The 25083-nt window shown below is 34.4% G+C and overlaps 1 pseudogene; it reads right to left on the bottom strand.

The window, feature by feature from the left end:
* Positions 1-948: 948 nt before the first annotated feature.
* LOC128221427 (zinc finger protein 845-like) lies at positions 949-21188 on the bottom strand (annotated as a pseudogene).
* Between the last annotated feature and the right edge of the window lie 3895 nt (positions 21189-25083).

Raw genomic sequence — 25083 nt, forward strand, 5'->3', positions numbered from 1 at the left:
CAAGAAATTAAACTATACCTACTTCGATACCTTCTTTAAAAAGATAAACGTAATTATCAGGATGTAAATAGCTGATAGTAAGAAAATATTAAGGTTTCGTTTGCATGTTATTTGCTGTCAGAATTATGATCGCTGTTTTATTTTCATTCGTTTACATGAATAAAAAGATATGGGGCTTTCATTTTTGTGTTTGTTTGTCGATAGTTGATGGAGGTATTCTTTAGGTATAAAATCGAAAACATAATTACAGCACTTGTTATTATTTTCACCTATTTACATTTCGGCATTCCACTTTTTAATGTAAACACGACGGATAGAATCCGCATCGGTGCCGGATAGAACCGGCAAATGAAAAATGTATACGGAAAGAATCCGCTTTGCATCATCACCGTGAGTATGCGAGTGTAGTGAATCCGCCTCGACCCAGCGGAGCTGAAGCAGTAAAGAAGTACCGTTAAAAAGATAGATCTGTAAAAAGCTTCCATGCAGCAATGTCTCTCCTGTGTTTTTTTTGGTGAGAGTAATGTAATGTCGAGGGTAACTGGCTTTCTTTGTGAGGTCTATGAGACGACTTAAAAACTTCGGCCAGGACGAACCACCTGACAACAAAAGTTGAGGTAACCGAGTAAAGACTGAAGCTGTTTCAGAGTTATGGTACGTTTTACCGAGAACAGAAGGTATCGACGTTTAATAAGCTTGTCCTGCGGAAGTCTAGCTTCCATGTTGATAGTATCTAATTCGAGTCCCATAAATGTGATAACTGTTCGAGCAGATTCAGTTTTTTCGGGTGTGGTAGGCACCCCGACGTATGCACAGAAACGTAAAAAATATCCAAGTTCGTTTGACATTGAGCGGAATTAGGTGGACCTAGAATGAGCAAAATCATCAAGAATATGAGCCATACAATCGATGCCCAAGTGTTTTTCAGAAATTAACTGAAGTGCAGTGCTAAATCGCGGGAGCTGAAGAGCAGCCCTTGGGCAAGGAAGTATCAAAATAGAATTTGTCTTGAAACTTGAAACCGAGCATATCATGGTCTTCAGGGTGTACTGGAATGATGCAAAAAACAGAGTCAATGTCTGTTTTACTGAGCAAAGAATCCCGGCCTAACATAACTACTTTTTGTACAGCATCATCGAAGGTTACATAAGAGACTGAAGCCAGGTATTTGTCAATAAAGGAATTTACTGAGTTACCTTCGGAATAACTTAAGTGATGAATCAACCTAAACTGGTTTGGTTCTTTCTTTGGAACTAAGCCTATAGGACTAATATGCAATTGGGGAAAGGGTTTAATGGTAAAAGGACCTTTGATGCGACCAGCATTTATCTCCTTCTGAAGCTTACGAGCAACCATAGAATGCTGTATGTTGTCCTCTGCAAAACCCACACAGGTGGGGCTGGGAACATTTGGGATTATGGCATCCAGTGCGCTTGTTGGGATTCCAATATGTGTTCTTGAGGAATTTTCTGACTTTGAATGAAGTCGACTTTCCAGGACGAAAGGGGCGAAATGTCTGTGTTTGTGCAGATACTGTGTTGAAAGAGGTACACACCATTAACCTAAATTCTGTGTGTAACATGTCCCATGGCAAAGGTGCAGATGCTCGGGCCATACAAAACTGGTTGTCGTAAAAAGCAAATGAAAGACCTGGGCGCCGCAAAAATGCATGTAAATATTCAATTTAAGGTACTATGATAAACCCCGTTGTCCCTGTTCGAATATATTGCCCACATTCAATGTGATATTTCACAATTTTATAGCTTTTCCTAAAAACTCAAACAGCATTAAAAATAAACACAAACATGTCTCTGACTTCTGTTTTTTTGTGTTTATACACTACAATTCCTCTGTAAATTATTAATCTGAGGGAAAGCAGCATCCCCTATATCTCACGTGTATGGTTTCACTCTGGCGTGAATTCTTAAATGCCTTTGATAAGAACCAATTCTGTGAAAAATCAGCATTACATATCTCACAGTTGAATGGCTGTCTCCTGTGTGTATTCGTATATGCCGCTGTAATGCATCTTTCCGAGTGAAAGCAGCATTACATATGTCACACTCGTATGGCTTCTCTCCTGTGTGTATTCGTATTTGCCGCTGTAATGCACCTTTCCGAGAGAAGGCAGCATTACATATGTCACACTTAAATGGCTTCTCTCCTGTGTGTATTCGTTTATGTCTCTGTAATTCACCTTTCCGAGAGAAAGCAGAATTATATATATCACACACGTATGGCTTCTCTCCTGTGTGTATTCTTATATGTTGCTGTAAAGGGCAATTCTGAGCGAAAGCAGCATCACATATCTCACACTTGTATGGCTTCTACCTTGTGTGTGTAGTTTTATGACTCTGTAAATAACTTTTCCGAGAGAAAGCAACATCACATATTTCACACTTGTATGGCTTAACTCCTGTGTGTATTCTTTGATGACTCTGTAAATGACCTTTCCGAGAGAAAGAAGCAACACATACCTCACACTTGTATGGCTTCTCTCCTGTGTGTCTTCTTTTATGATTATGTAAATGACCTTTCCGAGGGAAAGCAGCATTACATGTCTCATATTTGTATGGTCTGTCTCCTGTGAGTATTCTTATGTGAATTTTTAAATTAGATTTCCAAGAAAACGTAGCCCCACAAATCTTACATGTGTATGGCTTCTCTCCTGTGTGCATATCCATGTTAATCTGAAAGAAACAATAAATGTTTGAATCATTAATAACAATATCGTTCAAATAAGTCAATTCTTCGAATCACAAGTAGTCTCATTCCCTTATTATTGATTATATTGTTTATAACTCTTTATAAACATCATAAACTCATTTGGTAGTTTGCTTTTTGGATGGAATTTCATTATGGACGGCAGTTCAATATTGCAACACATGATATGCTTTTCACAACTCCAATGGAACGGCTTGCTCAACAATATGGTAAAGACCTCGGGCACATAATGACTCATTCTGTATATTAATATGACTCTAAAGTTGATGTCAACTCTAAATTGAAATGGACCGAAACAAAAAACTCAGAGAATTATCCCCTGCAATAAACAAAGTATGCCAGCAGGGGATTATCATGGCAATTCTTCCTTCTAACTAGACCACTTTTCTTTAAAGAAAAAATATGCTTTATCATAAGTAAATAAAAGTCAGTTTATTGAATGATTTAGCCATACTTTATTCTTTTCTGTGTACAGGTTTGATTTAAAATGTATCAATGCTTAATCTATATGAAAATAGGAAAAATATCATTAATGATTTTATGACTTTTATGACAAAGAAACTATGGTTGTCTTAATGTCTTCTTTCAGGCTGAAGATGACATTGAGTCATTGCAGGAGGTAATTGCAAGTACTGAGGAATCCTCCACATCACATGAGTTCAAAGAGTTTAAGCAAACTATAACATAACATATATCCAATATAACCGTCTATAAAAATGTTATATTTTCAATTCTTGAAGGTTGCTTCTGATTGCCTTTTCTGGTTTTTATAGCAGTGGTCATGCTAATGTCATAGCCCTAGTTGTTGATTTCTCTGGCATGTAAAACTTTGAACTCTGCTGTTTGTTTATTGACTTGAAACTGGGAACACATGAAGCATTCACAATATTGGGATATGTAGAGAAGTGGTCATTTTGACATCATTTAGTTAAATATATCTGTAAAAGGTTGTGTTTGCTTCCAGAAACCTAATGATGAGCTGAAGGAAGCCTTTGGTCGATTCAAAGAGGAACACTAAATGAGAGAAGTAAGTTCTGATTACTTTCAGATCCTTTGAAATTGGTTAAGTAAATGTAATTGATTGTGATGAGATGAGTATACTGTAATCAATTTAAGTTCAGACAAATGAAATTAAGAGGTGTAGTACAGGTTATGTTAAGATACTTAAGTATATGCTATAACTAATTCTTGAAAGAAGCAAAAAAGGTTCAGGACTATTTGCTGCAATATGGCTTGACCCCAACATGAGTCCCATACTGTCACAGCTTAAAGTGTGTTTAATGCGTAAAGGAACATAATTTTCCCAATCACATTGACATAACCCTAGGACGAATTTTAAAGTTTTATTAACTGGATTTCTTTTTAAAAGTTTCATTCCAACATGACAATAACATTATGCTCTACCTTAAATACACATTCTTGTCAAATGAATAAATGTTATGACATAATCCTGATAATGCACGCCCAATAATGAAGGTCCATTGTAAATTCATGTATCTCTTCATATTGAATTCAACAGATAATATACGGCGTTTTCGCTAAAATGATTTAAAAATTATAACTCTATTATACCTGACCACAGAGTGATTGCCCTTTGTTACCTTTTTATAGTTTGTCATTACTGTATCTAGGGGTATTCGACGCTCATGTGACAGCTTTGTTTAAGTATGTAGACTTGTAAAGTGATTCTTCACGAAAACTGTTAAAAAAAATGACAATTGGGTCAAAGCTGGCAGCACCCCTGGGATTCCTGATTTTTAGCTCTAGTGTCCAAAGGCCAGAAGAGCTTATGCGATGGTAATGTGTACGTAGTATGTGCGTCCGTGCGTCTGTAAACAATTTATGTTAACACGATACAGCCTTCGGTTTTGATTGTATCTTGATGAAACCTGTACAGTATCTACATATCCATTAGAGCTCGGTTCCTTTCGAAAACCAGCCAGATCCGCCGATGCATGCCTAGATTATTGGCCTTGATAGTATAAAAATCCTGTAAAGAATTTCTCGTTAACACGATACAGCCTTCAGTTTTGATTGTATATCGATGAAACTTGTACATAATCTTCATATCCATAAGCGCTCGGTTCCTTTCGAAAACCAGCCAGATCCGCTCATGCATGCCTAAATTATGGGCATTGATAGTATAAAACAAGAGCTGTCACAGTATGTGACGAATGCCCCCGAATGTGACATTGACCTATGAACAAGGTAAGTACATGAAAAGTTAAAGATCAAACAAATACATATGGCAAGTTATTTTAAATTGCCCCTGAACATAAAAAATACCACCCATACTTGACAACTTACATTCTTATGTCCTTATATTCAGCATGCCATTGTGAATAAACACATAGTGTATCTTTCACCTTAGATGTAGGGACATGGGTCTTGCACCCGACACGTCTTCTTGGTATGTCGAACACATGTGGAAAGTAATTTTAAAATATGTCCATACAAGAAAAAGTTACAGCCCGGACATAACAACCAATAATCTGTATCCTTATATGGAGCACTCCATTGTGAATAAACACCTAAGTGTGACCTTGACCTTAGAGGTAGGGACACGGTTCTTGCACGCGACACGTTGTCTTGGTATGTCGAACACATGTGGCAAGTTATTTTAAATTCTGTCCATAAAATGGAAAGTTACAGCCTGAACACGACAACCTATACTCTATGTCCTTATATGCAGCATGCCATTGTGAATAAACACTAAGTGTGACTTTGACCTAAGAGGTAGGAACACGGGTCTTGCACGTGACACGTCGTCTTGGTATGCTATACAAGGAAAAGTTACAGCCCGGACACGACAACCTATAATATATGTCCTTATATGCAGCATGCCATTGTGAATAAACACCTAAGTGTGACCTTGACCTTAGAGGTAGGGACACGGGTCTTGCACGAGACACGTCTTCTTGGTATGCCGAACACATGTGGCAAGTTATTTTAAAATCTGTCTATACAAGGGAAAGTTACAGCCCGAACACAACAACCTATACTCCATGTCCTTATATGCAGCATTCCATTGTGAATAAACACTTAATTGTGACCTTGACCTTAGAGGTAGGGACACGGTTATTGCATGCGAAACATCGTCTTGGTATGCCGAACAGATGTGGCAAGTTATTTTCAAATCTGTCCATAATATTCTGAGTTATTGAGTCAGACGGACGGACGGACAGACGGACGGACGGACGGTGCGATTTTAATATGCCCACCTTCGAAGGGAAAAAAAATCAGTTTGTCAGTAACCAATTGCTCGTGAACACGATACAGCCTTCAGTTTTGATTATATCTCGATGCAACTTAAACATTATCTTCATATCCATAAGAGCTCGGTTCCTTTCGAAAACCAGCCAGATCCGCTCATGCATGCCTAGATTATGGGCCTTGATAATATAACAAACCATGTAAACAATTGCTCGTTAACACGATACAGCCTTCATTTTTGATTTTTCCGATTAAATTTGTACAGTATCTACATATCCATAAGAGCTCGGTTCCTTTCATGCCTAGATTATGGGCCTTGATATTAAAAAGAAAATCAGTATGTTAGTTCAGTACAATTGCTCGTTAACACGATACAGCCTTCAGTTTTGATTCTGTGAGAGTGCAGCTATAAAAATGAACTTTAAATTGTTGGGAATCATAAGTTAAATCTCATAACATGAACCTTTTTTTCTTCAGAGTATTACATTAGGTATTTGACGGACAAACACAAGTGTGGAGTGGGAAAGGCTTCACTGAAGAAGAATTGAGAGGCACAGACAGACATCATTAGATTTGTATTATTGTATGGAGTATATACAATGTACATATATATGGTTCTTTCTTCACATAGTGCCTATCTGTATAAAATGTTGTTTTTCTTTTGGTAGGCAAGTAAACAGAATATAGAAATTATATCTATTGATTTTATTTATTTATTTGCTCATCTGATTTTATTTTTTTAAATGACGAGCTATTGTCGTCGTTGGTTAAGTTTTGCGTTTTGGTCACTTACATGGAATCTATCAAAGCTATCAATCAGAAACTTTTGTGACTTGTTCATCTAATATCTTTCTTCACATTGTACCCTAAAGATGCTGAGTCTTACCTTTTTTGGAGAAAAAAAAATAAATGTTGATGGATTTCGGTTGATTTTGAGAATTGGACATAGCTTCTTTAATTTTTGTTTGATTAATTTCATTTTTTTCCTAGAAAATAAATGGATAATGCTTTCAATATATCAAACAGGTTTTTGAGTCACATATTTTTGGAAGGGTATGGGGAGGATGGGAATATTTTAGTATTTTTGGATTTGTAATTATTAGCAAGTCTATTTTCTTAAGTTTTGTGCTTGGGTCACTAACATGCAAACTATCAAAGCTATCACTTTCAAACTTTGGAATACCTGTTCACTATCAAATGTACAATATGATATAAATAAATCGTAAAAGCATAAAATCAGATGAGCGTTCAGCACCCACAGGCGGTGCTCTTGTTTAATTCTGCAGGTAACTGTATAAAACTCGAATAAAACTGGTTAAGTCTTTGGTAAGGTTAAAATTGCCCAAAATGTTTATGGATTGGTCAATATTTTTCAGATAATTATTATTTACCAATGGAATTATTAGATTTGCACAGTAGCCTAAAGAAACCCAGTGGACAACTTATCCAAGTTTTATACAATTAGCTGCTGCAGTCTTAAAAGTAAAGATAATGAACTTGATATTTGTTTGAATGCAATGCTGCAGAATATAGATATTTTGCTTCAATAAGATCATCAACCTTTAGTTGCAAAAGTTTATTTTATTGATGCACTTATGACATATATACTGTAAATTAATGAAATAAGGCAAAGTTATAGTAATTGTTTAAATTGAGCTATTCTTAATTTATTTTTATGACATATGACTGAGCTGTTTTAAAAACAAAACTATGTCATTAGATTTATGTGTTATTGAGAACATATGATGTTTTTGTGTAATACATATTTAGGTACCCTTGTATCTGTTTAGTTATAATCATGCTAAAGATAATTCTTTGCCCTTTGAATATGACCACTGTTGGAGCAGATCATGTTATAGTTTTACAAAAGACATATCGACTGTCCGGCGGGCGGCCTCCAGTTTATAGTCTCATCAATTATCAAGAGGCTATTGTCTAATCTTCACCAAATTTGGTCAGAATGTGTCAGCGCATAAACTGCTATTTCGCTTCAGTTGCTCAAGAGAAAACAACCTTTAGTTATAGAAATTACCTTATATTGGTCTTACATGACAATTTGTTTTAGAAACCTCTCATGTGTGTATTCGTATATGTTCCTGTAATACACTTAAAATTCTGGGAGAAAGCAGCATCACATATCCAACACTTATACGGCTTTTCGCCTGTGTGTATACTTATATGTCTTTGTAAGTGCCATTTCAGACCGAAAGCAGCATCACATATTTCGCACTTGTATGGCTTCTTTCCTGTGTGTATTTGTAACTCCTGTGTGTATTTGTATATGTTTCTGTAAGCGATTTTTGTGTGAAAAAGCAGCATCACATATATCGCATAAGGCTTCTCTCCTGTGTGTATTCGTAACTCCTGTGTGCATTCGTATATGTTTCTGTAAGAGATTCTTGTGTGAAAAGCAGCATCACATATATCGCACTTGTAAGGCTTCTCTCCTGTGTGTATTCGTAACTCCTGTGTGTATTCGTATATGTTTCTGTAAGCGATTTTTGTGTGAAAAAGCAGCATCACATATATTGCACTTGTAGGGCTTCTCCTGTGTGTATTCGTAACTCCTGTTTGTATTCGTATATGTTTCTGTAAGCAAGTTTTGTGTGAAAAAGCAGCATCACATATATCGCAATTGTAAGGCTTCTCTCCTGTGTATATTCGTAACTCCTGTGTGTATTCGTATATGTTTCTGTAAGCGATTTTTGTGTGAAAAAAACAGCATCACATATATCTCACTTGTAGGGCTTCTCTCCTGTGTGTATTCGTAACTCCTGTGTGTATTCGTATATGTGTCTGTAAGCGATTTTTGTGTGAAAAAGCAGCATCACATATATCACACTTGTAGGGCTTCTCTCCTGTGTGTATTCGTTTATGACTCTGTAAACTACCTTTCTGAGAGAAAGCAGCATCACATATGTCACACTTGTATGGCTTCTCTCCTGTGTGTATTCGTTTATGAATCTGTAAATAACCTTTCCGAGCGAAATCAGCATCACATACATCGCACTTGTAGGGCTTCTCGCCTGTGTGTATTCGTTTATGACCCTGTAAACTACCTTTCTGAGAGAAAGCAGCATCACATATCTCACACTTGTATGGCTTTCTCCTGTGTGTATTATTATATGTTTCTGTAAAATACTCTTCTGAGGGAAAGCAGCACTGCATATATCACATTTGTATGGCATGTCTCCTTTGTGTATTCGTTTATGACTCTGAAAATGACTTTTCTGTGAAAAAGCAGCATCACATATCTCACACTTGTATGGCTTCTCGCCTGTGTGTATACGTATATGTCTCAGTAAGTGACATTTCACACCGAAAGCAGCATCACATATCTCACACTTGTAGGGCTTGTCGCCTGTGTGTATACTTATATGTCTTTGTAAGTGCCATTTCAGACCGAAAGCAGCATCACATATATCGCACTTGTAGAGCTTCTCTCTTGTGTGTATTCGTTTATGAATCTGTGAATTACCTTTCTCAGAAAAAGCAGCACACATATTTCGCACTTGTATGGCTTCTCTCCTGTGTGTATTCGTATATGTCTCTGTAAGTTATTTTTGCATGAAAAAGCAGCATCACATATATCGCACTTGTAGGGCTTCTCTCCTGTGTGTATTCGTTTATGACTCTGTAAACTAAATTTCCGAGAGAAAGCAGCATCACATATTTCGCACTTGTATGGCTTCTCTCCTGTGTGTATTCGTATATGTCTCTGTAAGTAATTTTTGCATGAAAAAGCAGCATCACATATATCGCACTTGTAGGGCTTCTCTCCTGTGTGTATTCGTTTATGACTCTGTAAATAACGTTTCTGTGAAAAAGCAGCATCACATATCTTGCACATGTATGGCTTCTCTCCTGTGTGTATCGTATATGTATCAGTAAGTGACATTTCACACCGAAAGCAGCATCACATAGTTCACACTTGTATGGCTTCTCTCCTGTGTGTATTCGTTTATGACATTTTAAATGACCTTTCTGAGAAAAAGAAGCATCACATATTTCACACTTGTATGGCTTCTTCTCTCCTGTGTGTAATCGTATGTGCCCCTGTAAAACACTTTTCCGAGAGAAAACAGCATCATATATTTCACACTTGTATGGCTTCTCGTCTGTGTGTAATCGTATGTGCCCCTGTAAATCACCTTTCCGAGAGAAAGCGGAATCACATGTCTCACACTTGTATTGCTTCTCTCCTGTGTGTATTCGTATATGCCTTTGTAAATCACCATTATGAGAGAAAGCAGCACTACATATCTCACACGTGTATGGCATCTCTCCTGTGTGTATGTTTATGTGACGTTTTAAATTTTCTTTCAAAAACAACTAAGTACCACGAACCTTACATGTGTATGGTCTTCTCTTTATGTATATCCATGTGAATCTAAACGAAACAATAAATGTTTGTATCAAGAATGACAATATCGTTCAAATAGGTCAATTCTTCCAATCACAAGTATTAATATTCCCAATATTTTATGTTATTTTGTTAATAGCTGTTTAATACACATCATAAAATTCATATGCTAGGTTGCCTCTTGGACGGATTTTCCTTATTGACGGCAGTTTGTTATTGCAATACATGATATTCTTTCACAATTGCAATGGAACGGCTTGCTCGATAATATTGTATGCACTTCGGACATTACCAACTGTACTTTCTATTCATACTACATGAATAACATGAGCATAATATTATTCAGATATAATGTTCATATTTAAACTCAATGGCATTCTACTTCCGTTTATATACCTGGTCCTGTAAAACATTACACGAGAGTCCCGTTTATGTATTTTATATGGGGGAACCGGAGAACTCGGAGAAAAACTACTTGTCTGGCTTGGTGACAACACTCGAATAGAACATGCACCCAGTCCGAAAAGCAAGGAAGTGATATAATTACTGTGCTAATGGGTAATCGATGTTAATAGTCAATAGAGTCTATTGATTTTCTTTCAGTCAAAGTTATATATGGCTTCACTAAGGCTAATTATGTCTGGTATTGTCTAAATTAAGAAGCCCTGGTCGTATGTATAGATATGAGCGAGTATTCGAAAAATGTTATCAACGTGGCTTTTTAGTCACGAAGAGTACAACATGAAGGGTGCAAAGTCGCAGTCAATTATTTTAGTCCTGGAATAAAATTTATTCAAGATTTTCTGACAGATGAAATATTTTAAAATAAGATCAAATTGTCTTTGGTGCAAGAAGATATTTGGTATTGGAAGTCATAATAGCAACTATATATATATATATATATATATATATATATATATATATATATATATATATATATATATATATATATATATATATATATAAATATTTATTGATTTATTGATTCATTTGGTGTTTGATGGTAAACAGAGATTGATTTAAGGATCTTTATTTAGGATATTTGTTGTAATACCAATACCTTGTTTATATATCGAAAAGGCACCCGGCGATATGATACCATTTGGCAGGAGAATAGTTCGTAATATCCAATTAAAATTGTGTTGTATCGGGAAGGCAATATTTTACATAAGAAGGATATACAGTTAAAATTAGCATATTGGAAACAAATTATAATAATATGAACATCGAAATCATAAACGGAATATGATGTTTCACTTAATTGCAAAAAGGGGAGTCTTATAATATGGCAATCACAAATGGATATGACATGAATATCACAAATCACTTAATTGCAAAAATAGGGGAGCCTAATAATATGGCCATCACAAATGGATATGACATGAATAGCAAAACGAATGCACACACAACTGATATTGCAAGAATCACTTACCGTGTAAAATACAATATATCCTTAATAAAAACACATCTTTCCTTTGCTGCAACAATCGTTATGACTAAACATATCATTATAAATTGGATTTTAAAACTACCGAGACAAGTCCGGTAGTAATTGTAAAACTCCGGATACGCTATATTTAAGGAAGTCATTATCTTTTCGCATCAATCACATGTTAGATTTTAATCTCAATTAACTAATTTCGATAATTATCAAATAAATGTCTCTATTTCGTGATATATATGACATATCCGTTATCTGATGGGGATTTCCGGACAGTTCTTATCTGTTCAATTATACTTTCATAAATATTTTTTGTTACACAGTTTTTCATTAACTAAGTAAGTAAATAGATTACTATAGTGATTTGAGTTTAGAATGGCACATAACGTGACAACAATGACAAAAACACTAGTCCCCTGTCCAGTGGATGCCCCTCATTTCTACCATTTTATAAACAAACATAATACCGAAAAGGTTTATGGAAAGTTAATGTTATAACTTAAAAGTCTGAAAATGACACTCTTATTCAAAATCAAAACATACATATGTGTAACAAATATATGTCTTGAGTGATAAACCTTTAACCTCTTCCAAAATAATTCATATATGTTTTAAAATATTTATTACTGCTAGCAAGATCGAATCAGTGTTTTTAATAGCTGAATATTTAAAAAAAATATTTGTTAATTTAAAAGGTTGACTCTGATCTACTATCGTTTCATAAGACATAAATACCATTTTTTCCTGCACATTTCTTCCAAATAAAACTTGGTAGCCTTTTTTAGATAAATAACTTCGAATAGCCTTTTAATATGATGAAACGACCCACTCCGCCAGTGTACGGTAACAGAAAAGATTTTATGAATGCCTAAAACAGGCAACACATTTTAGCTGTGTGTTGGGTAATTACCGTAGCGATTACTTCCCCTGTATACCAGCATTTATGTCTCAAAGTTGTATTTGATTCTCAAATGTTTAGGCTTAATACCAGAGTTTGATGAGAGGAATTATATTCTGGTGTTAAACCTAAAAGAAATATGTATACAAATATTTAAGACAACTACACATGTAGAGTCTTTTGGAATGAAAAATAGATATCGTGTCAGGTTAAAGGCTAATTATATGTCTTCTGGTCGTTTACTCACTTTTGACATCATTTATCATATCCTTTTATACTAAAATTGCAAATATGGTCCATTATGTCTCGTCCGTAGTGTCTATGGTCCAAACTATGACAACATAACAGCGTATAAGGTAACGCTCGACTAAACGTCTGAACATAAGAACCTTGTGGTGGAATCCAGTGTAAGATCTACCCACTTTACCAGATATTGACTATTTTACTTGCACTACGAGTCAAACACTTGGCAAGAAGGTTGGAATATTTTTAAGTATCTTGAGATATTTGGTGTTTGTTTGGCACACGTGTCATAGCAGAATAATGCGTTTTAGTCTGGACATTTTAGGTAAATAAGCGGGAAGTTGGTTTGTCGAATAACGTGTTTTTTGCATTTCGGGTTTGCAGTTGCATTTATTTTCGTTAAAACTGTACATTTACTTAAAGATAAGTATTAACAGTACAAGAAAAGCCCAAAATTGAAGGGTTTGATCGCGATCTGACAAAATAACGGGCCTTTTGAGCAGGGTCATCTGAACATATATGGGGGAAATATAGGAGCAAGTGGTCACCCTTTACGATAACTTTAAGATAATATAATAAAAAATCAAAAACAAATAAATTTGTAAGTTAACATGAGTAACAGTTCCCCTAACATTATAAATAAATCTAGGATTTTTAAAAAAAAACAATCGGGGGGGGGGGGGGCACGTGATCGGGGGGGGGGGTCAAAACAACACACCCTGCCCGTATGTATGGTACCAGAAGCTCGCTTGCCTAGCGCTCGGCATTTAAAGGGTAGCATTGAGAAAATGGTGTACTCAGTACTGTTTCAACCCAGAAAAGTTGTATCTCGTGTATCGGTACATTACACCTAGCTGGTTAAAGAACCAAGATGTCTTTTCGAATAATGCTATAATATCACACCCTGATCTCTTGTATCCCACTCTGTTTCTTCAAATCTTTCAATGTCTGGAATTGACGGCAAATTGCTGGCTCTTCTATCTCAAGTCATTAATAGCATTTCAAACACAAGTTTAGACATATTGGCATCACAGCGGGGTCATGCAAAAGTGATTTATGTCATTTTTGGAAAATAAACGCAGTTGGGCTGGCTGTGTGTTGTGTCCGAATGACTCCATGCTTTCTTTCACCAGCCAAACTACGTTTATGTCCCCGATAATAACATAAATGATGCGGTTCATAAATTACAATTAGACCATTTTTCTACCGTATATATTAAAATACTTAATTTCATTTATGAAAACAATTGCTTAACCAATCAATTCAATAGAACGATCCGGTAATAAAATGACGTCGCGATAACGACGGAAAGGTTTAAACACTACAAAACGTTTAAGCTTAGACTACATTTCACAAATTATTAATTTTCATACTTCAACATATTCATAAAGCTTGTTCGTGGCCTGTTTACACAAACAAAAAACGATAAGCAATTTTCAACTTAAACTAAAACGCACTGATTCGCTGAAATTATTCGCAAATGTTGTTCATTCCATTTTATTTATGAGGTGTTAAAATGACGTGGTTATTTCATATGGCACAACATTGAGACAACTTAAACAGTAACGTTTCTACACGTAGTCACAACGTATTATATTAAACAAAAGCCATAACTTTGTGAGTTTATGACTCAAAATATGTGTTAAGAAAACTTGTCGCACAGTAATTTGATACCATGATTTTATATACCAGTATACTTTAAAAAAAAATGAACATAATTGTAAATAAGCACAATAATTATACTCCACTTGTTTTCAATATTTCAAATAAAAGCAAATGTAATGTATCTTGAAAAGGGACAGAAAGATTACATCGGCCATTTATCACTGAATAAAAAAGCAAAATTTCATTTCAAAATGTTTGTATCATTTCATTTAGTAATTTTTAAGAAATCCTTACAAGTGCCATGAATTGTTCAACTGCTTGTATTCAAAATGAAAGTTACATGGAAGTTGGCTTTTTGGATATATTATATTTTTTGGAGTATAGATGCATGCATTAGAAAAAACGGATGATTACTTAAACTATATTCGTACGTACATTAATCAGTTCATACATGTCATCACCATTTTGCTCTTAATAAAAAAAGAGTAAAACAATTAACACATTTCCATATATTTTACTTGATTATCAAATGTACATAAAAAGTAATGTATGTAAACTATTTTAATCATGTAAAAGGCTCGAACTGCTGTATACATCAAATGAAATCCAAAGATCAATACTCCATCTAACTTAAGTTTTGTGAATTATAGGTGTATATGACCGATCGCTTTGTATTATGCATAGAATTACAAATGGTCCATGGGGCATTTATTTTATTTCATAGATTTTATTTCTTAAGAATGTTTAATGCGAAATAAATACAACAAATTCACGTTTTGAAAAATATATACATTATTAATTTCAGCAGATTGGTTGAAGTACCCGTGGTTCTTCAGTATTCAGGTGGCTTAGTTTTGCGGGACACTAGTAACATGATTTCCTCGTGTTTTTTTTGTGGGTATATGGGGAAAACTATTCTGTTTTCGTCACTCGAGGTTTTGTATTTGGTGGCATTAGAAGGTATTTTACGATGTCTGAAAGTGAAGATATAAATTTGATAATATTCCCCGCCCATCCCATCCCTATTTTCAGTTGATTTTGCTGCATCATTCATTTCATTTCCAGAGTTCCACTGTGCAGTTAGTAACTGATTTCGATGGCACCATTTAAAAATGCCGAACTTACATTTTTGTACTTTTTCAGGAGATACAAAAACAATATAAAATGTCATACACAATGACATGTAGGTTCGGGGTTTTCTGCAACTTCTTCTGACTAGTAAACTCATTTTTACTGGCTGTTAAGTCAGGTGTTTTCAGAAAAGGCGGCAAACTAAAATATGTGAATAAAAAGATGAAAACCCCGAAATAGCAAAAGATTTAGGTTCGGCTTTTTTAAATGGTGCCATCGATTTGTCACGTTTATTATTTGAGATTTACCGTATATTTAGTTTTTCAGTTGCTTCATGGTGTTTTCCAAGATACTTGCCGTTGCTGCTTACTCTAAGGGCGACGTGGCCACGATTGACCAAGGTTACGATCCAGATGTGCTTACACGCTTTACCAAGATTCGAGCACCCGAATACCGTCTGTTCTTGACATGTGTACATGTTCACCAAATACATTGCCAATTCCTTAACTGTTTGTGTACGCTTTGTTAAAAAATATAGTATAGTTGTAATGTTCATAAAATTATATGTCAATTTTAGACAAAAAAACTGTAAAGTTTACGTGTTATTGAATATGGTTTGTTCTGGTCGGTTTTATAACATGTATTTGTTAGCCCCATCAGAATTGTATATTAATACGTAGAAATAGAAGTTGTTGAATAGTTGTGTAGTTGTTGTTCGTGACTTATGGTGATATTCATAAATACACAAAACGAGAGTGTTGCGCATATAAACAGTCTTTTTTGTAACTTTTCTTTAATATGTTGCATGTGTTCAATAAACATTTCAAACTGAAGTTTTCCATTTGACACACCAACCATATCATGTAAGGCAATTATAATTTTATATGCACCAGAAATTGATAACGTAAAAGCTTATCAATTTTGAAAGTATATATATTAAATACAGGGGCATATAACTTCCCTTCGCTCAATGCTCCAACACAAAACGTCTCAGTCCGACAACAACCAGTACAATCTTCAATGCAGTTGACTTTTTGTACTTTGGCCATTTTATCATGATCCATCCGTACACTTCTAACAATGTTGCATTTCTACGATGAACGAAATCGCTCAATCTTGGGCAAAGGACAAGCATTTCATATATAACAACTCATAATTCAAATTCAGTCAAGACAGCGATTTATTGTTTGCGAATGTTCACCAAAAGCAGTTCTGGCTAAATCAAAATAAAAATGTCGAAAGAATGCAAACAGAAAATGAAATGCGGAAAAAACACAATATAAATACAACATATCGAAACTATAAGCCTCAAGTTCTTTGATGAAATTGAACTTGCCTAAACCATCGTTAAATGTTAAGAAGCTCTGGTTATCAATAATATATGTATTTATTATCGGAATTGATAATGTAAAATTCGGTTGTGAGGTAGATTTTGTAGGGTACTGTAGTTTATATAAGTTTTACATTTTCCTCGAGGAAATTACAAGTATCGGGTTATGTACTGATTTGGGAAATCATTCGATAAGCAAGTGGGGTATGGAGAGGATCGTGTCATTGTACACTAGTAGCGTGTTTTATTGATTACAAAAAATGATATACAAATAGATTATTGTTTCTGTGTTATTAACGCATATTTATTTTTCAGTTTGGTATTGCTTGTGTTACCAACGTACGAATGGGAGTTTATTCGTGTAGAGGGCTGTGAGTGGCATTGATTCCGGACATTACTACAATGCAGAAGCATTCATCACTGTGTATAGGAACATTGAGCCATTCACCATGTTATGGCTATTCAGGGAATCAGTGCCTGTGTGAATGTTATTGAATTGTCAGAATATACAAAATAAAATACCCCGCTTGTTGGCACACCTATATTGTGTTCCTTTGTTTGTCTTTACTTAAGGTTAAGATAATAAATATTTTATGTTTGGCATAAAATGAAATGAAATAGAAAACATAAATAAAAACATGATACCACCTTAAATGCTACATACAAAACTGTGTAAGGAATTGTGAAAGTATCATTATAGACGTTTATGCAGCGCACAAAACTGTGTGTGGAGCGGTGAAACTATGAAACCACTGTTATTGTTGCCCAAACAACTATGTCCACAGAGGGAGGTGACACTTTGATACATCTGTAAATGCTGCCGACAAAACTCTGTGAGGAGCGGTAAAACTTTAATACAATCGTTTATGCTGTACATAAATTCATTTGAAAAGCGGAAACCATCGACCTCTGTTTTGAGTTTAGGTCAATCAACACTGTCATGTGTTATAAGTAGTTAATCATGTTTAAATTCCTTAAGAAAAATGGCAGTATAGCTTTTTCCACAGATTTTTTATATATGTCGCAATAAGAGGATTCAGCGACACTGAATCTAGTCATATTAAACGAGACAAAAATGTATAAACTGAAACGCATGGACAAACTGTGAATTACTATAAAGAAGGCAAAAATCAAAATAATAACAACTCAGATTTTTTTTAAGAACTTTATTTATATATTCGAAACAGTTATCCATTTCTCAGCTAGGAAATAAATGGTTATATTTTTTTTTCAGAAATCCATCTAACTACACAGCCACCGTCTAATCAGTTCATACTCGTGTGTACCACCGTTGACCTAACTTCGTATGCTTTCGTTACGATGGTCCGTAAATAAAACGTTCAGTAATGCCTGTGGTATTCCAATATATATTACATTTCATCGCCTTGGCATTTATCTAGTGACCACAAATGAGTGCAAATAGATTTTTGATGGAACCACTCGTTTGATTTTATAAGAGACCCTTTACAAATAATTAAAGATTATTATGCATAAGAACGTATGCCAAACTTAATAATATTATATCGAGCAACACCGGACGTTGATGCTTAGTACTACAAATATGTAGTAGGAGATTTTGAGATTAGATATTTTAACTGTAATGTAATTTAAACGTGCATGTGCATTTCACAAAGCGTTCTTTTATATGTTTAAACAAAACATATACTTTGCATAGCGAAGTTAGCTTTTTTTTTTATTTCGCTCAGGTACAATGCAATACAAGTAAATTAGTTGATTACAGATTGATTACCCTTGTTGTAAGAGTATTACTTCATTCACTTCAAAGACGACTAACCTAAGAATCAATGTAATTCATTTTTCAAGAATTATAACAGACCACGAAAATATTTTTTTATTTTCCATATTCATAACGAAAGCAAGAAAGGTTCAACTCCATCAACGTTATGCATTATTTTTGGCAAGCATCGTTAAACAGAATGTGATTACAGCTGAATACTGTTGCACTGTTTGTATGGGACGTTTAGCTTTCAATACTTTAACAATTTAAAAGCATTTATAACAATAAGCATGAAATTGACCGACTGAGTTCGCAATGTAGTTTTTTTCAAATCGTAAAACATGTAAAACAAACACTTGTTTCGACGTTCGCCATTCTGTTTCGTTGCGGTTGAACTTGGCTGTTGGCTGTTCACGTTTTACCGGAAATTGTCTCATAATTTTATCGATATTAAAGAATCCCCTCTGAACAAACAATACACAATTCATAAACACGTGATGGCACGAAACCGCTTTAACAGTGTCCTTTTGAATGCATCCAAACATTTATCATTCAACTAGCTATAAAATATGACATACGCTTTTCTGCTTAAAGAGGACTTTTGAGACGCAAATTGTCTCATTATCGATATTTGGCGCATCCCCTCTTTGAACAAACAAAACACTATTCATCAATAACTGATGGCAAGAAACAGTTGAAACAGTGTCTTTTTGAATGTATCCAAACATTTATCATTCAACCAGCTATGAAGTATACTGTAGGATTTTCTACTTTAAGAGGACTTTTAATAAAGACATTTGAGCAAAAATGCATGTAAATCTCCGATTTAAGTTACTATGATACTATTGTTCTTTGTTTGATTATATTGCTCACATTCAATGAGATATATCACAATTATATCACAATTGTATAGCTTTTCCTCAAACCGCAAACACAAACATGTCTCTGATTTCCGTCTTTTGTGTTTGTACACTCCAATTCCTCTGTAAATTATTTATCTGAGGGAAAGCAGCATCCCCTATCTCTTACTTGTACGACATCACTCTGGTGTGAATTTTTATATTCCTTTGATAAGAACCATTTTGCAAAAAAATCACCAATACATATCTCACAGTTTCTTGGCTTCAATTAAGGGTCTGCCGTGTGCATTCGTATATGTTGCTGTAATACACCTTGCCGAGAGAAAGCAGCATTACATATATCACACTCGTATGGCGTTTCTCCTGTGTGTTTTCTTGAATGATTCTTTAAAGCATCTTTCTGAGAGAAAGCAGCATCACATATTCCACACTTGTATGGCTTCTCTCCTGTGTGTATTCTTGCATGTCTCTGCAAATGACCTTTCCTTCCGAAAGCAGCACCACATATATCACACTTGTATAGCTTTTCTCCTGTGTGTATTCGTTTATGAATCTGTAAACCACCTTTCCTAGAGAAAGCAGCATTACATACCCCACACTTGTATGGCTTCACTCCTGTGTGTATTTGTTTATGTTGCTGTAAAGAACTTTTTAGAGAGAAATCAGCATCACATATATCACACGTGTAAGTCTTCACTCCTGTGTGTATTATTCTATGTCTCTTTAAAGTACATTTCCATGAAAAGGCAGTATCACATATCTCACACTTGTATGGCTTTTCTCCTGTGTGGATTCTCATATGTGTCTTTAAATCACTATTCAGAGCGAAAGCAGCATCACATATCCCACAGTTGTATGGCTTCACTCCTGTGTGTATTATTATATGTCGCTGTAATAAACATTTCTGAGAGAATGCAGCATCACATATCTCGCACTTGTATGGCTTCTCTCCTGTATGAATTCGTATATGTTGCTGTAATACGCCTTTCCGAGAGAAAGCAGCATCACATATCTCGCACTTGTATGGCTTCTCTCCTGTGTGTATTCGTAGATGTTCCTGTAAATTACCTTTATGAGAGAAAGTAGCATCACATATCTCGCACTTGTATGGCTTCTTTCCTGTGTGTATTCGTAGATGTTGCTGTAATGCACCTTTCTGAGAGAAAGCAGCATCACATATCTCGCACTTGTATGGCTTCTCTCCTGTGTGTATTCGTAGATGTTCCTGTAAAGTACCTTTTTGAGAGAAAGTAGCATCACATATCTCGCACTTGTATGGCTTCTCTCCTGTGTGTATTCGTAGATGTTGCTGTAATGCACCTTTCCGAGAGAAAGCAGCACTGCATATCTCGCACTTGTATGGCTTCTCTCCTGTGTGTATTCGTAGATGTTGCTGTAATGCACCTTTCTGAGAGAAAGCAGCATCACATATCTCGCACTTGTATGGCTTCTCTCCTGTGTGTATTCGTAGATGTTCCTGTAAAGTACCTTTATGAGGGAAAGTAGCATCACATATCTCGCACTTGTATGGCTTCTCTCCTGTGTGTATTCGTAGATGTTGCTGTAATACAACTTTCTGAGAGAAAGCAGCATTACATATCTCGCACTTGTATGGCTTCTCTCCTGTGTGTATTCGTATATGTTGCTGTAAATCACCTTTCAGAGAGAAAGCAGCACTGCATATCTCACACATGTATGACATCTCTCCTGTGTGTATTTTTATGTGTTGTTTTAAATTTTCTTTCAAAAACAACTTAGTTCCACGAACCTTACTTGTGTATGGTCTTCGCTTTGTGCATATCCACGTGAATCTAAACGAAACAATAAATGTGTGTATCATGAATGACAATATCGTTCAAATAGGTCAATTCTTCGAATAACAAGTACTAATATGCACCATAGTTTATGTCATTTTGTTAATAGCTATTTTATAAACATCATAACTCATAATTATGGTGGGTTGCCACTTGGACGGGTTTTCCTTATTTACGGCAGTTTGTTATTGCAATACATGATATTCTTTCACAATTGAAATGGAACGGCTTGCTTACTAATATTGTAAGCACCTCGGTCATTACAAACTTACTTATATTCCTATATTCCATCTACATCGAAAACATGAGCATTTTAAGATATACTGTTCATATTTAAACTCTATAACGTTTTAGAATAGCACGACATGGTTATAATCATGTGCACCCAGTCCTAAAAGAATGCAAGTGTTATCATCACATACACACCCAGTCCTAAAAGCATGCATGTGTTTCATCACAAACGTCCGAAAAGCACGCATGTGGTTTTCGGACTTTTGTGATTTGAAAACCATTTGGCAAATAATAACTCGTGATATACAATCAAAATTGTGTATCTCATTGGGATGAAAACTTTTCACGTAAGAAGAATACTCAGTTAGAATTAGCATATTGAAAACAACATATAATTTTATGAACAGAGAAATCACAAACGGAAAATGATGAGTCAGCAAAAGCACATACTTGCAATATCAGATGAATCATAATATATTGAAATCACAAATGAATACCAAAACCACCTAAATGCAAAATTAGAGGAGTCTAATAATTTGTAATCACAAATGACCACTATGCCAAGGATGAATTTTAGACTAAGTGAACCACTTGGTGAGACGTAATTCCATCTATATGTTATATAGGGAATATTGTCTATATGTTATATTATGTTTCTGAGTTTATTTTCCTGGTTATAAATGATTTAATATGAATAAATTGTTAAAGATATTAAAGTGCTTAATTATTAGAATTTTGTATTTTGAAATAACAATGTTTTGAAAAAGAATAGACAAATAAATAACAAAATACCTTTTTTCATTTAATCCTTATAAAATTTTATCATCAATACATCCTACTTTGTTGAATTTTATTCCATGTATGTTTAAAAAATTATCTATTTTTGTTATTTACACCCCAATTATATGGGAATCACCAACGAATATGCCATGAATATCAGAATCACTAGAGTGCAAAAATAGGGGAATCTTAAAATATGGCAATCACAAAAGAATGTGTCATGAATAGCGAAACAAATGCACACACAACTGATATTACAAGAATCACTTACCGTGTAAGAGATAATATATCCTTAATAAAAACACATCTTTCCTTTACAACATGCGCTCTGACTTAACAAGTGCTATCATTTTAAAATGTATTTATAAAAAACAACGACAATTTCAGCAGTTCGAGTAATTGTAAAACTCCGTATACTAAAACGTTCATATTTAAGGAAGTATTTTCGCATCAATTATTCAATCACAATTAACATTTCACTTATTTCGATAATTATCACATAAATGTCTCTTTTTCATGATGAATATGACAGTTCCGTTATCTGATGCGGATTTCCGGACTGTTCTTATCTGTTCAATTGGTTCATTTTCACTTCCCCAACCTCTATTTTTCACACTTAAAAATTATCACCAGTCACCTCTTCACACCTCAAACTTATCTGTATGTTCTATACTGTTCTACAAAAGTTATAAGGAATGCATTTGTTGATGATAATGATATGGAAGAGGATGCTTGTACACAAAGGTATTTCGATATCTACAATAGTAAGTGAGAACACATGGCAGAACTTGAGATACCACATTTGTAGGTGTGAAAACATGACAATGAGCAATTATTGAATTATAACAAATTTGCGATGTTCTCACCTCCTGTTTATTAACAGATATTCAAAATAGGCATTCTATTAACCAGTTTGTGTGTTACAAGTTTCAAGTTTATTAAGTAAACTCATGTCATACATGCATGACAAAATGAGAATTGCAATAAACATATTGTACAGCTACACATTAAGAGGCTTTAAAAATGAACTTCAACCATAATATAATAATTAACATCATGGTATAAAGAGGAGTACATTATATTCTGAAATTAACTTGTTTAATGATACATTTCATAAATTTACACAACTTTGAAAACATAATACATTCTGGGTTTACTTTCATAACACGTTTAAATGACAATATATTCGGGGTTCTTAAATTAAAGTTTTCAATGAAACGTCGTTTTTCGTTGATGCAGTAAACGGGATACAGGATACATTGAACAGACACCATCTCACTTAAAGGTTGATGGAATATTTATTACAGGTATGTGTGCTTTTTTGTGCAGGTTTTGTCAGGGTTGTTGTATACAAAAACTAAATTTAAAACATGTCTTAGATGTGGCCGTAAAAATGAAAAAAAACTACATAAAAACTTGAAACAACATAAAACGTCGCTAAATAAATAACATTTATTTCAAGTTATACTGATATTAATTTTTATGAAACTAAATACTGCTGTGCAAATTGTTATAATATTATATAATTGTCAGAAACTATTTGTATTCTCGAACAATCTATAGATAAACAAAATATTCTATCGATTCGCACATAATATACTGTCTGTTATTCATTAGCAATATGTATTGTTTTAATGGAATTTTCCTTTAAATCTTATCTTTAGATAGTTAAGTCCATTGTATTTATAAGTAAATGGAGTTCTCATTAGACATTTAAAATTCTGCTTTAATAATTTGATATACAATAGTGAAAAACTAGTAACTTCTCTTATTATCAAGTTGAGAAAAGCAATCATAAAATACTTTCAAAACATTGCTCCTGTCATAGGCACCTGCATTTTCTTCTGATTTCTTTCTCACCATTACTTTTTCATTGTTCTGTTGTTTATTTGCTATTTCCTGTTTCTTCATTTCCTTTTTTTGATTTTCTCCTTACTTCTAATCTGCTCATTATATTTCTTATAATACTTTCTCCTTCCTCTTACCATTTCCCTGTTATTGTTGTTCTCAACCTTGAAAATTTATTGGCTATTAATTTGTCAATCTTTGTAGGGTCTGATATTATTCAACCTATATTCCCTTATTTTTCTACTCTGAGACTCTTTTGAAACTTTCTTGGTATTCTTCTCCCCACTTTTACTTAATTTAACATTTCTGTTTCTTAATCTACATTTAGTGGGGAATTTTACCATAAGCCTATCCATACATTCACGTGAATTCATTATCTGCATGTGTATATGTGATTGGTTCAGTGTTATGTGAAAGAAGCTTATCAGGTATTTTTATGTCCTGTGTGTACTACTGGTCTGCTTTTCAAATGTATAGGATACAGGACTTTTTCACCTTTGCTAGGGGCCGAAATTAGGTTACTTCATAATTGGGAAAAATGACATTTTTTCCCAATTTTCAGATATTTTTTTCACAAATCCCAGATATTTTTCCCAAAAAGGAAGGTCTTACTTCAAAAATTCTGTTTGAGCAAATTATTCCTTTTTATCTTTTAAGTTGACATAAGAAGAATGCTGTATAATTTAAACATTATTCGAGGACCAATTACTCCAAAGAATTATATTGTTATCAATTTCCCATTTTGAGACGTTAACGCATTCAAATTTCCCTATTTGCGGAATTCCACGCGTTTAAATTTCCCAAAATGAAACGGCTAGGCCTGTTTTCAATTTTTAAAGAAAAAGCCCTGGGGTAACTTCTTACAAAAAAAATAATCTTAAATATAATAACATTATTTTAAGGTAGGTATGTGTCGGTTTACAT

Source organism: Mya arenaria, chromosome 16 (assembly GCF_026914265.1).
Source record: "Mya arenaria isolate MELC-2E11 chromosome 16, ASM2691426v1".
Classification (NCBI taxonomy): domain Eukaryota; kingdom Metazoa; phylum Mollusca; class Bivalvia; order Myida; family Myidae; genus Mya; species Mya arenaria.